The sequence below is a fragment of the Schistocerca serialis genome, unplaced genomic scaffold, assembly GCF_023864345.2.
Source record: "Schistocerca serialis cubense isolate TAMUIC-IGC-003099 unplaced genomic scaffold, iqSchSeri2.2 HiC_scaffold_1451, whole genome shotgun sequence".
In the NCBI taxonomy this organism is placed as follows: domain Eukaryota; kingdom Metazoa; phylum Arthropoda; class Insecta; order Orthoptera; family Acrididae; genus Schistocerca; species Schistocerca serialis.
In genome coordinates, this window is record NW_026047682.1 from 1,669,928 (window position 1) to 1,683,200 (window position 13,273).

At 45.2% G+C, this 13,273-nt stretch overlaps 1 protein-coding gene across 1 annotated transcript in view; it reads left to right on the plus strand.

Annotated features, from left to right (window-relative positions):
- Positions 1-723: 723 nt before the first annotated feature.
- Positions 724-13,273, plus strand: part of LOC126443331 (uncharacterized) — a 62,639-nt gene continuing 50,089 nt past the window's right edge. The window contains exon 1 of the mRNA XM_050090925.1: positions 724-837. The gene's annotated coding sequence lies outside the window, so the exon portion shown is untranslated. The remainder of the gene's footprint in view (positions 838-13,273) is intronic.

Consider the following 13,273-nt stretch of genomic DNA (forward strand, 5'->3'; position numbering starts at 1 on the left):
AGGTGCATCGCACGTTCCTGTGGTAGCGGTGCTAACTCTGTCAAGCTGGGGCAGAACAGCATGGCTGACATGCGACATTAAATTATTTTGTTGAAAGGATGTCGAAAATATCGCAAGCGAGCTGCCTCAAGGACTCAGAAATGTAACAGCTGCGATCAGTGTAACCAATCACGTATTGTATACCGAGTGGCTCCCCGTGAGATGGGCGAGAGTGCAACGTGGCATTCTCCGCTCTGCTCAGGGCCTCGATGCACGGACCGCCCACACCGATGCTGCAGTCAGAACTTGGGCTCATACGGAATGACGGCACAGTGTCCAGTGTTGTACTGTCGGCGCAGCTCTGCCCGCTCCCTCGTCAAGGGGAGCCGCAGCAGTGGCCGCCGTGCTGACAGTCGGCTGACTTGTTGACGTTTTGCTTGTAGAAGTGTGCAGCACGCCTCACGCTGTGTCGATTATCGTTGGCTGCAGCTCTCTTAGTGTTTCACTTTCAGTAGCTGCCGGTACTGATGAGCATATGAGTAGCCCGTGGAAGCTCGTGAGTCAGAGTGCAGACCTCGAGGTGACTGAAGAGCGTTTTGCAGATTGGGCACCGCGGCTCTCAACGTGCGACAGCCCGGAGCAGCCGCCCCCCGCGCTCTCAGCTGCGCAGCGCCTGGCAGCCCGCCTCTGGGCCTACGGACTGTCGCCGCCGCCAGCAGCTGGAGCGGAGGAGGGAGGGGGATGCGCCGGCGCCCTGGCGCAGCTCCGCCGCCTCACGTTGGCCGAATCCTTCGAACTCCTCGAGGAGCTCGACTGCTGGATCGCCGACGACTGTATCGACTCCCGCTGTGTACCGAGGTATGTAGACCACTCGATGCCATTACTACTAACCGTACAACTAATTCTTTCCTTAAATTTATTCTCAATGCTGTCACCTACTTTTCCTATTTTGCGATACTAACTATCTGTCAATAAGGGCACATTTGTGACCGAAAGAGGAAGCGCGCCAATACCTTCTGCCGCCGCCTCTTCTGTTGACACTTTCCACCGAGCAGTCAATGGAATGTGCCTCGTGGCACACGTCTCTCTCCGCTCTCTGTCTCCGCATGTCGCTACAGCAGACAGTAAATGATCTGATGATGACAGTCACAGACTGAAAGCGGTAACGAACAAAAAAAGCTTTTCATCGAGACTGCTTGCATTACTAAAATTGAATTTATATTCCTATTTCCCAACCGTATTATCAAAAATCAATAAAAGTACAGCGTCGTTTGAGATGACAACAGCTGTAGCTCGATATCGTTGTTAGTTGTAAATTAGTTCAAAAGTGAACAATAAACACTGCAAGTGGCTAAATTAATTACTTTTCGAAAGAAGCAATTATAGAGTCAACACCCAGCACCACCAGATTACAGTAATACTCCACAACATTTGCTGTACATACGTAATTAAAATCTCTAACATGGCAGCAGTCAGCAACAGTAAAATTATGGAACCCATAGGAATCGAACAGCCAACCAGTGGCACGTCAGATGTTTATTCACTCTTTTACCTTGCTTTACTGTTCATTAAGCCATCTGGCTATACGTTAGAATTTATATGGGTCATTTTAGTGTTGACTGAGCTTTATGACCTGTTTTCTCTTTTCACACAATAAGTTTACACACGTTACTACTTCTTCCAAGGAAGAAAGGCTTATATCCGTTTAAACCTAGGTAAGGATTCGAATAAACTTGTCAAGTACAACTAGCTGGTGCATGATTCCCATTCTTTCCATAAATAATTAACTTATAGTAAGACAGTCACATTCAAGCCAACTTTTGCTTCAAGGATCATGAAATGACATCACGGTATTACCGCCTCTACCCTCGAAGACTTCGTCAACTCGGCGGGGAAGAGAGTTCCGGAAGTTTCTTCAGATACGCAGCATCTGCCCGAGGCCTCCCACTGCTGCATCAGATCCCGCAGAGCTACCAGTGTGTGGGGATATCGGCTGCCACGTCTCAGCCGCTGTTCCAGACAGTACCGTACAACGTCTGCGGCTCTGAGACCGGGTTGTCTAGTGTTCGCCTCGAGGTGCTGTAGGGCGCCCGAGTGTTCGTGAAACCGGGAGTGTATGCACGCAGCCCTGGGAACACGACTGTGTGTGTCATCTTCTACAACGCAAGTGTCCAGAGAATCGGGCAACACTTCGTCACCGACAATGTTGAAATAAACGTGCTGCTTCAGGTTCACATTAACCTTGGTGACTGAATCCAAGTCACGGCGACAGAAACACCCCTATGACACCATGCAACCACCAGTGGCTTGAACTGCATCCTCTATAGGCCGTCGGTCCCATCGCCACCTCCATAATTTCAGAAGAGGCGAAATCGCGCGACTCGTGTGACGCACCTCCACCCAGCCACTGTCCGTCTCTGCGTGGTTTGGCCCACTCAAGACGCGCAGCTGTGTGTGTCTGTGTGAACGACGGCCGCCGACTCCAAATGTCGAGTCTGTGCAGCTGCCTTCCGAACGATTGCTAGGCAGCTGGTTCAGATGGAGCTGCTTTGCCAGGCATTGGCAGTTTGCGTCTGGTTTGAAAGCGATCGCCAGTCACTTGGAGTGACACTCGTCAACAGCCCTGTCAGCTAGAATCTTTTTACGCCACTGCCTCACATCACTACGAGTGGTTCACCATTCGTTGCAGATACTTGGACAGTCCACATTGGTAGACCAACAGATCGTGTAAGCCAGCAGTCTGGCTTTAGCTGTCGCCGCGGTCGCACGCTCCTCGAGTTTGCTCCGTGAACGTTCAGTGTTTACGCCAGTGTTTTCGTGTTTCGTGACTGTTTATTGGCTATTGGTCTTCGTTCATGTTGTCTTTCTACGTAGTGCTGTTGGGATTTCGGCGTTGTCCGAAATTTCTTCGCTGCAGAACACCGTGGCAAACTCCGTGAGAAAAAACACCGTGATTTTCACCTTCGACAAGTACACCCGTCGAGTACAGCCCTCTGCACTGGAAATACACGACTAGATTACCGAGGTATTTGGGCTTCATCCTGAATCTGCTCATACCATGCAGCTAGACTCTGATGAATACTGCATGTTTGTAAAGTTTAACGATTCCGTGAGTGTAGACCGCTTTCTGGAAAAATTTGGTTATGAAACGGAATTTATATACCGTGATATACTAAAAGTACTGTAAAACTCAGGAATTCCGAGTCTGTAATTAGAAATGTTAGGGTTTTGAATATTCCCATAGAAGTAGACAACTCGAAAATTAAAAATGTCCATTCAAAATGTGGGGTTGTCAGGCAAATAGTCAACGAAAGGTGGGCTTCGCATTTCAAGCTGCAGTGCTTTAACGGCATTCGCTCCGTGGAGATGGAAGTGAAGGCAAACATTCCCTCCCACATCTTTGTTGACGGGCACAAGGCGCATGTTATTTACTCAGGGCAAACCCCTACATGTCATGTATGTAACGAGTCAGGACTGCCCTCGCCGTGTTTTTGTGCTAACAAATAACCTTACGCAACGCCGGAAATTAACACTCAACGATTTGTTGCCAGCCAGTAATACAACAGAGGCGGCGGCTGTCGTGGATCCTGTTACTACCTCTGAAAATGTTGCACTTAATGTTAATGACTTTCCGCCTTCAAAACCTGCATTATCTGCTGAAATTCCGTCCCGTGACAGCGAGACTCCCACTAAAAAGCGTCCTCTAGAGGACACTGAAAAAAATGTTGATGAGGACTCTTCCTGTGAAACACCCGTTGCCAGGAAGCCGAAGCCAAGTCCTGTTGGAAGTGGTAAAAGGAGATGAAATGCAGGTCGATTTGGCTCCCACTTCCGCACAAGGAATTATACCGCCACGAGCAGATAGTGACGCAGCTGGTAGTGACCTTTCACGGAAATGTGACCCTGAGCCTGAGGTCACAGCTGCAATAACCGCATCGAGTGCACAGCCCATACAGTGCGAACAGTACGACGAAGTACCAAGTAGACAACCTGCTGGCTCCGAAGCGCAACACCGCGCCGAAGGAGGAAATAAACAAACATCACCGCCTCGCCAGCAAGACAACGCAACTGACAACACCCCGGAGCCAAATATTGACGACTCGCAAGCCACAGCCGTTGCGCAAGACGGCCACCGTCGGAGGCTGCGACCGAAACAAGGTCTTGCTGTCACGCGTCATCGAGCGAAAACCACACCACAGAAGAAAGACGTCAAGAAAAAGAATATTAAATATGAAGTCATCAGGGCCAACACTGACGAGGAGAAAGAGAAAGACCACAGTGACTTATAGCAATGCATTGTCAGGATTTCAGGATAATTTTCTTTTGAAGCACTTTGTTTAAAAGCAGTAAAAATTTTTCTATGAAGTTAGTGCATGTAATGGGCACACAGCTTGTAAAGATCGTGACTTGTAGAGAAGGTCGTTGCTGCTATAATCATACCGATCCTCATCCCAAATAGCTTCTTCTGGTATGTCTGTGATGCAAGTTTATAGCACTACTACTATTAACATTGATAAAATACAGTCACCCTTCAAATTGGCAGGATCATAAGAATTCTTGTACCAGTCTGGGACAGATATCGCGTTGCTACAAGAAGTTGCGATGACGACATTTCGGATCCCAGGCTTTTTTGGAATGGTTAGTGTTTCTACGGAAGCCAATATCGGTACAGCCATTCTTATAAGGGAAGGCATTCCGGTGACTGAAATCGAACGACTAGAATCAAGAAGAGCCGTAGGCATAAAAATTTTCGATATGACTGTGCTGAACCTTTACGCCCCATCAGGAAATTCCCATAAATTGGATGGTGCGATTTTTTTCAAGATGAACTAATTTATTTATTGAGGAAAAATCCGTGTTCTCTTATATTAGGTGGACATATTAACTGTGTTTTAAACCAGAAAGATCAACAACCCAATTTCAGCTACTCGCCACAGTTAAAAAAGTTAGTAAGTGATCTACAACTCAAAGATGTATAGGAACTTCAGCACCCGACATCAGTCGACTCCACGTATATAACCAGCCACTCCCGCAGCAGACTACATAGAATTTACGTGCCACCAAATTTGGAATTTTTTTATTAAACGTTGAAACAGTTCCCGTGTATTTTAGCGATCACAGTACACTTTTAACTTGCTTTAATTTAAGTGTACAGCCAACCCGTCGATTCAGAGGGCAATGGAATTTGAATATATCTGTTTTAACTGACGAAGAACTGGAACAGGAAATAAGAGTAGCGTGGACTATGTGCCTCCGCACAGCAGACAAGCACCCAACAGTCACTGACTGGTGGACTAGGAGGGCTGAACCAAGGTTGCTGAAAGTTGTCGTGCAGTATAGTGTAGCGAGGCGCAGGGAGTTGAGGAATACAATGGAGTTTTATTATAAAGTTTTAAGAGACTTTTATCAAGAGGCAAATGATGACGTAATTCGTCTGAATGATATCAAAAAACAAAAGCCAAGTTATTAAGCACTAAACAGCAACAGATGGAGGGACTAAAAATTAAATAGAAAGCCACATCAGCAGCAGCTGGTAAAACTGCTTCTCTGTATCACTTGGTGCGGCATGCTGAAAACAGACGTTAAGCTTTTATTGCTGAAGTCCAGACGCACACTGGTACAAGGCTCACATGCCAGAAAGAAATACTGGACGAAGTCCACAGGTACTATGACAACTTATATGCCCCTACCACAGTGGACGATGCAGCTCTCGAGGACTTTCTCACTATTTTAGGTCCACAGTTGTCGGGAACAGAAAACGCTGACATCCTGTCACCTATTACTAAAGATGAAGTGCATGAGGCAGTGCGTAACTCACCTCTCAAAAAATCTCCGGGACTTGGTGGCCTCCCTGTGGATTTTTATGCCCGCTACTGGTCTGTAATTGGGGACAAGATCACTTCCATGGCGAATGTGGTCCTGACCGGAAAAGCGGTCCCTGCAGAGTTTAAGGAAAGTAAAATAGTACTGATTCCTAAGAGTAAAGGCAAAACCAACTTAAACAATTTTCGGCCTCTTTCGCTACTAAATTCTGATTACAAAATAATTTCGCGTATTATCAACAAAAGACTCCGTGCCTTTTCCAACAAAATATTGAGTCATCATTAATCTTGTTCTCCAACCAGAACGATGTTCGAAAGTCTATCTGCATACAGAGACGTCATTGCAATTACGTCAGTGGCAAGTACAAAATGTGCTTTAATCTTTATAGATTTCAACAAAGCTTTTGACCGCGTTAGTCATAGATACCTCTTTGCGACGCTGTCAAGAATGGCTCTCCACCCTCAGATTGTCAGCACGCTAAGAAATAGTGCAACAGGTATAAATGCGAAAATAGCAATCAATGGCCAAACATCTAAGCCTATACAGATAAGGCGAGGGGTTCCACAGGGCAGTCCCTTATCTATGTTTTTATTTTCCGTATCTCTAGGGCCCTTTCTCCGCACTGTCCACGCAAGACTAACAGGAATAACATTGAGTGGTGAGAAAACCGTCATACGAGCTTATGCTGATGACGTGGGTGTTGTAATAAGGAATAAGGAGGAGACAGTTACACTGGAAAGAGAAATCCAAAAGTATTGTCTAGCGTCGGGAGCGACAACCAATGAAAACATAAGTAAAATATTGAATCTGCGGGGCCTAGATCACCTCCGACTGGCATGGGCAAAACAAGACAACAAACACAAAACTTTGGGAATAACCTTAATGGCATGTCCGATGAGGGTGGCTGCTTTTAACTGTACGGAAGCTAGGAGGAAAGTTCATGGTGTTGTAATGGAGAACATCCATCGAACTGTGGACCAGGTGCGAAAAGTCAGATTCATGAACTCCTGCATTTTGTCTAAAGCGTATTTCACTGCACAGGTATTTCCAATCCCCAAACTAGTAGCGAATAGGATCATGTCCACTGCTACCAATTATCTATGGCGAGGAGACATACTCAGGGTTGGTGCGACTACCGTTATACTGGATGTCAGAAACGGGGGCCTCGGTTTGGTGGGCATTCGAAATAAAGCGTCTGCTCTGTTCCTCAAACGGACTTTCCATGTACTCAGAGAACTTCCACAATGTATAACGGCAAAGCTCTTTGAGGCTGTGACACCCCATAGCCTGCAAGCACCGATTGATGTGCGAATGATCAATGCCCGTCTGCAGTATGTGAGGAACTTTTTCCTCGAAGCAAGTTACCTTAGTGACGAAATCAGAAGCAACAAACGTACCACAGCGCGCGACATCATACTTGAAAGGAAGTTAAATGAGGGCAGAAACAAAACTGAAAAGAAATTCCCTAATTGTGACTGGAAAGCTGTATGGCGGAACATCAACTATGCCGGGCTATCTGCAGACGCTATTTCCGCATGGTACAAAACAGTTAACAATGTCATCAGCACCAACGAGAGACTGTTTGGGATCGGTTTAAACCAGACACACCTTGGTGGAAAATGCAGTCTGGCGGATACACTCATCCACAGATTCACCTGTGGCGGCAGTGTGAATAACTGGAATTTGATCAGGCAACAAAGCGCCATTCTCGCCAGATCCTCGGCCGAATATATAACGCAATCGCTCCTCCTGAGACCAGACATGACGTACTTTCCGAAATTAAAAACGAACGCCATAAGCTGCTTACCGGGAAAATATGTTAGTTATGTCATCAACAAACTTGGGTCGGACAACGAGATAGAATTCCGCGTTTACATGGAGTGTGAATACGCAGAAATCAGCACGTATTGCAACCACAAGAAGCCCTATGGCAACATGCTGGAGATCATTTTTGAAAGAATGGGTGTCGGTTAAATATGTGGCACCACGACAACACCTTGAACGAGAACGAACAGAAGAAAATTAAAAGTCAGTTGTGTTCTTATTATTATTATTTACTATTACCTTGCTTCCGAAACTTCTATGTTACACGAAGAGTTTTTTCAAAACATTTTGTTCAGAATTACTCGTGTTCGACTTCCAAAGTATTTGTGTGATTCAAGAAGAATTGTTAAGTTTTTGTAAGTGTTCAGTTTCTACTCAGAGAAGAGGTTTCTTTGTGTTTCTTACATCGGAGAATGGGAATTTTGTGTTAAGATTTCTGCACACTTAGTGCTATGACCCAACTGGGGACATGAGAAAAGGGGTGGGAGGAGGGGTTTGGGCCTCGACGCACCGGCAGTGCCGTGAAGAGACCCCACTGCTAGTGCGGCGTGTACCACGACCTGTTACCTTCCTTAAAAAAAAAAAAAAAATGTAGTTAGCGCGCGGGAATAGGATACGGAAGCTCATGGGTTCGCGCGTGGGTGGATGCGAAAAATTTTCTTTTCCTCTTCATAAAAAAAGAAAATAAAAAAAAGTTGGTAGAGCACTTGCCCGCAAAAGGAAAAAGTCTTGAGTTCGAGTCTCGGTGCGGCACACAGTTTTAATCTGCCAGGAAGTTTCATATCAGCGCACACTCCGCTGTAGAGAGAAAATTTCATACTAGAAAGAATATATTGTTACACTGGGAAACGTATAATTTTAGAATTGTACATTTGCATTCAAAACGCTGTCAGAAAGATGTGATGCGTTAATGGCACAAGCTGTTGCTGATGTCCCTGTCTGCTATTTCCAGTTTGGCTGGTATCTCGGTATTGCAGATGACGTCCATGTGTTACTATGGTTTACATGTCTGTTATAACGTTCTGAGCAAAAATAACACATTCCCAAAAATATGCGTATCCCATTGCGATAGATTACTCTTTACTCTGCAAAAGAATAAAGGAAACCCGCTGGTGATAATGTAATATGGCCGAAATACGTATCGGTAAAAAGAGAAGAAACCGTGTTTGTTCAAGGTTGAATCTTTTCAAATTTTTGTTCTTAAATCAAAGACGAGATAAAAAAAAGTGAGATTTCATGTCGAGAAATCACCTCAAGATGAATACCTACTCACAACATTCCAAGAAGCTGTATGAAGCGAAGAACCTGAGGATACAAGACGGACGCCTGGCTGTCGCTCTCGTAGGGCCGGCAAAGACGAGGTCACGCTAATTACAGGGCGCACAGGAGCGAAGTGGCCGGGGAGACGGTCCAGTATGTGCTACTGCAGGAAAAACCCTCTACCACGCACTTCGCAGGGGTTTGTGGAGTATGGAAGTGGAAGTTGATTTAGATATTACCAGCATGTTATTTTTACAGCCTTTGACTGGGAAATGACTGAATATTTACTTTCGCACAGAAAAAAATAAATTTCACGAGCTAGGTGACTGACGCAAAAGCGGTAGTGCATGATACAGAAAAATATACTGTCCCAAATAATATATGATCTCAACCACATGCACTCTTATTTATTCTGTAATTACTGCTTCCATTTCCTTACAGTTTGCATCCTTCAGCTTTACCTTTAGTTCCCAACATTAAAAATGGTGTTACAAGCAATTTGAGTGAGTGAGGTGCAGGAGTTTGTACTTTCTTCGACGTGCGAGACTTTATTGTTTAAACGTTTGCAAACCCCGTTAACGTTAGTAACGCCTTCACACTACGACATTCAGTAAACAGATAACCGAAGATTTCCGCTGCTCGCCTGACATTGTCCTCGTTATATACCAGCGTAATTTGATGTTATTCTCAGATATGTACATACTACTCACACAGCTGATACAATCAGCTGGTCTAATGACATTTCTCAGTATATTGCAGTGTTCTCTGTGATTATCTCTAGTTGATGGCTCTTGATACTGCTGTATTCCTCGGCAATATTGTGCTTTTAAAATGTGTTATTCTGATGCATTGTGTTTTACACGCTTGCTGTTTGTCACTTTTAAAAATGGACATATTTTTCCTGGAAAATATGAAACGAACATATGTGATCTTACGTCCAACCTGTGGCCACCGGTGACGCCTCAGGAGTTGACTGAGTGACTTCGCCGCAGCTGGGTAGGGGCTCATAATGACGGCCGGCCGCCCCGTGCCTCAAGTCACGCGTGCAGCGTGTCTGGCCCACGGGCCCGGCCTGCCTGCCGCTCGGCTCCGCTCGGTCCTTGTCGGAGGCGCCCGGAAGAGCGCCGCGCTTCGCCCGGCGTCGCGGTGCGGCGTGGCGTCTTCCGGCCGGCAGGAGTCTCTCGAGTCCGGCAGACTCGCGCTGTCAGCGCTGTCTACCCTTCGCTGTGTGATCTCGGTACGATGGAGGTTCACTGGGCCAGTGGCTGTTTGCACGAAGGAGGCAGTCGAGCGGTCTACCGTCGCGATTCTTAAAATGAGTGGCAGTGACAGAAGAGAGCGAAGAGGTTTCTCAATTCATATACGATACAGGTAGTGCATATCTACTGTGAAACGACATTAGATGTACATGTACATGGACGCTCTGCAGATCACACTTAAGTGCCTGGCGGAGGGTTCATCGAATGACCTTCACAACAATTCTCGATTATTCCAATATCGAACAGTGCGAGGAAAAAACGAATGGCTATACCTTTCCCTGATAGCTCCCGTTTCCTTTATTTTATTGCGACGATTGTTTCTCCCCAAGTATGTCTGCGTTAGCAAAATATTTTCGCATTCGAAGGAGAAAGTTTGAAATTTCGTGAGATGATTCTGCCACAATGAAAAACGCCTTTTTGATGTCCACCCCAAATTCTGTAACATGTCAGTAACACTGTTTCCCCTATTTCGGGGTAATACAGAACGTGCAGCTCTTCTTTGAACTTTCTCAATGTACTCCATTAACCCGATCTGGTCAATAGCACTCAACACTTCGTGCTTCACAAGAATGATGTTTTCTTAATCCGTCTTTACCGTGTGTCAATACACCGTTTTATTCGAGGTAATTCATAGTCCTCACACGCAATATATGTTCCAAAATCCTACTGGATATCGACGTTAATAATATGGACCTGTAATTTACTGGATTACTCCTTCCACCGTTCTTGAATATTGGTGTAACCTGTGCAGCTTTCCAATCTTTTCATACGGATCTTTCGTCCAGCGGACGGTTGTGTGAGGTTGTTATGCATGGAGCTGTTGCATCAGCATACTCTCAAGGAAACGTAATTGGTATGCAGTACGGACCGGAAGACTTGCTGTTATTAAGTGATTTAAGTTGCCTCACAAATCGGAGGATACCTGCCTCTAGGTTACTCATGTGGAGAACTGTTCTTTATTCGGATTCTGGAATATGCAGAAAGAGTTTAAAGATTTGATTGACAATGAAACAGGATTAAATCACGAATGTCGACGGACGAGATTCCTTGTTTTGTACATCAAAAAGCACTTTGTGCTAAACTTGCAGGCCTTTGGCACATGGCGAAATTGGAAGAAAGCATAGTATAATTGCTGAAGTCACACGCATCTTCCGCTTTCAGCTGCAACGGTTTTCAGTGAAACTGAACGATTCCTATGGAGACTTCATATCGTACTGCAAAGTACGTAGGTTTTGTCGAGAGACATACCTGGAACGACTTAAAACTTGCTAGCGTTTAATTTTTTGACGGAAAAAGGAATGCAGGAACGAAAATGAAAACATGTGTACTCTAGTGCAGATTTCACATTTTAACTAGACTTCACTGCACACTGCCCACAGTAATGCACTGCAAGGTAACTTTTTCCTCATTTGATGGGGATGGATTGAAAAAGAAAATCGCGTTTCTGGAACGGACACATTCTGACAAAGACAGTGAAGTTCCCTATCACTGGTGTTAAAGGAAATACGGAGTTTGAAGAATACGTTGTGACCTAGAAAGAATTAAAAGGGTAGTTTTATAAAGTTTTTGAGATTTTTAAAAGTTTGTTTATATTAGCGCTTCATTGCGTATTAATACAGGTTACGTAACATCAGTGCTCTTGTGCCAAGTTCTCCTCTTCCTTTGTGTAAATTTTTCTGTCAAAACATCTCTAGCAAATGCGATGTTTGCTGTAAAAATCAGAAGGCGGGGATGTGTAGACTGTGTAGGTTATGGTTTATTGGGGCGAATGTAGCGGCGAGGAAACTGGGTAGATAAGACGCTCTCCATGGCAACGTACGTTATGTAGAAAGGACAGAAAACTCGCTGAAAAGGAGGCAAAAATTTGTGCCCTTGAGGCTGAATTAGTAAATGAGGACTTGGAATTATGTAGGCTAAGGGAAGAAACAGGGACGGGAAAGGTAGAAGCAAAAAGAGAAACTGTTGAAAAAACTTCGAAATTCAGTTAGTAAGTCAGTTTGGCTTGCTATCTGAAGTAGTGGAGGAAGGCCCTCATCCAGATGTAGTTGAATGTATTTTGAAGCAGAATATTAGCTTCAAGAAAAAAAGGCACGTAGGGATCAAATCAGAATAGGAAAAGAAGAATATTGCTTCTAGTTAACAGTCAAGGCCAGGAGCTTCAGGAGGAATTAGGTGCAGCGTACCAGCTCACAAGTTTTGTGAAAACAAATGCTAGGGAGACCAGGAAATTACAGTTGGGGCAGCAGGAAACAGCCTGCGGTATGAATCCAAGCTGTACTATTGCGAGAGACTTGGATGAAATAGGAACATGAACTGGCCACACAAATGTGGTGTCTGTGGAGGTCTTTCAGCGCCATGTTCGGTCCTGCGTAAACACTGCTGCAAGGCGTGTTAACACTCTGGTTTGCTATCTGAAGTAGTGGAGGAACGGGATGTTCCAGATACCCCCAAAACCTCACACACGCGACGTTCCTGTTGACACTACTGGTAGGTGAGGACACACTACACATGGCCTGCACCTAAATAGGAAGGGGAAAGATAAGTCAGCTTCTCTATTAGCAGACACTGTAAGGGGGAGCCTCAGTAACAAGAAGGTGGCCCCTGTGGTTAATGGGACCAGGTAGACACGTTTTTTATGTCACGGTCAAAGTCCAAACAGGCAACACTCAAGAAAAACAGAATAACAGAAGCTTCATGTACAGTAAATAGGGATGAAGCTAAGGGTAGTATCAACTCACTTCAGCAGAATATCGGGGGAATAAAAAATAAAGTAGATGGTCTGTTAACATCTACATCTACATTTATACTCCGCAAGCCACCCAACGGTGTGTGGCGGAGGGCACTTTACGTGCCACTGTCATTACCTCCCTTTTCTGTTCCAGTCGCTTATGGTTCGCGGGAAGAACGACTGTCTGAAAGCCTCCGTGCGCGCTCTAATCTCTCTAATTTTACATTCGTGATCTCCTCGGGAGGTATAAGTAGGGGGAACCAACATATTCGATACCTCATCCAGAAACGCACCCTCTCGAAACCTGGCGAGCAAGCTACACCGCGATGCAGAGCGCCTCTCTTGCAGAGTCTGCCACTTGAGTTTGCTAAACATCTCCGTAACGCTATCACGGTTACCA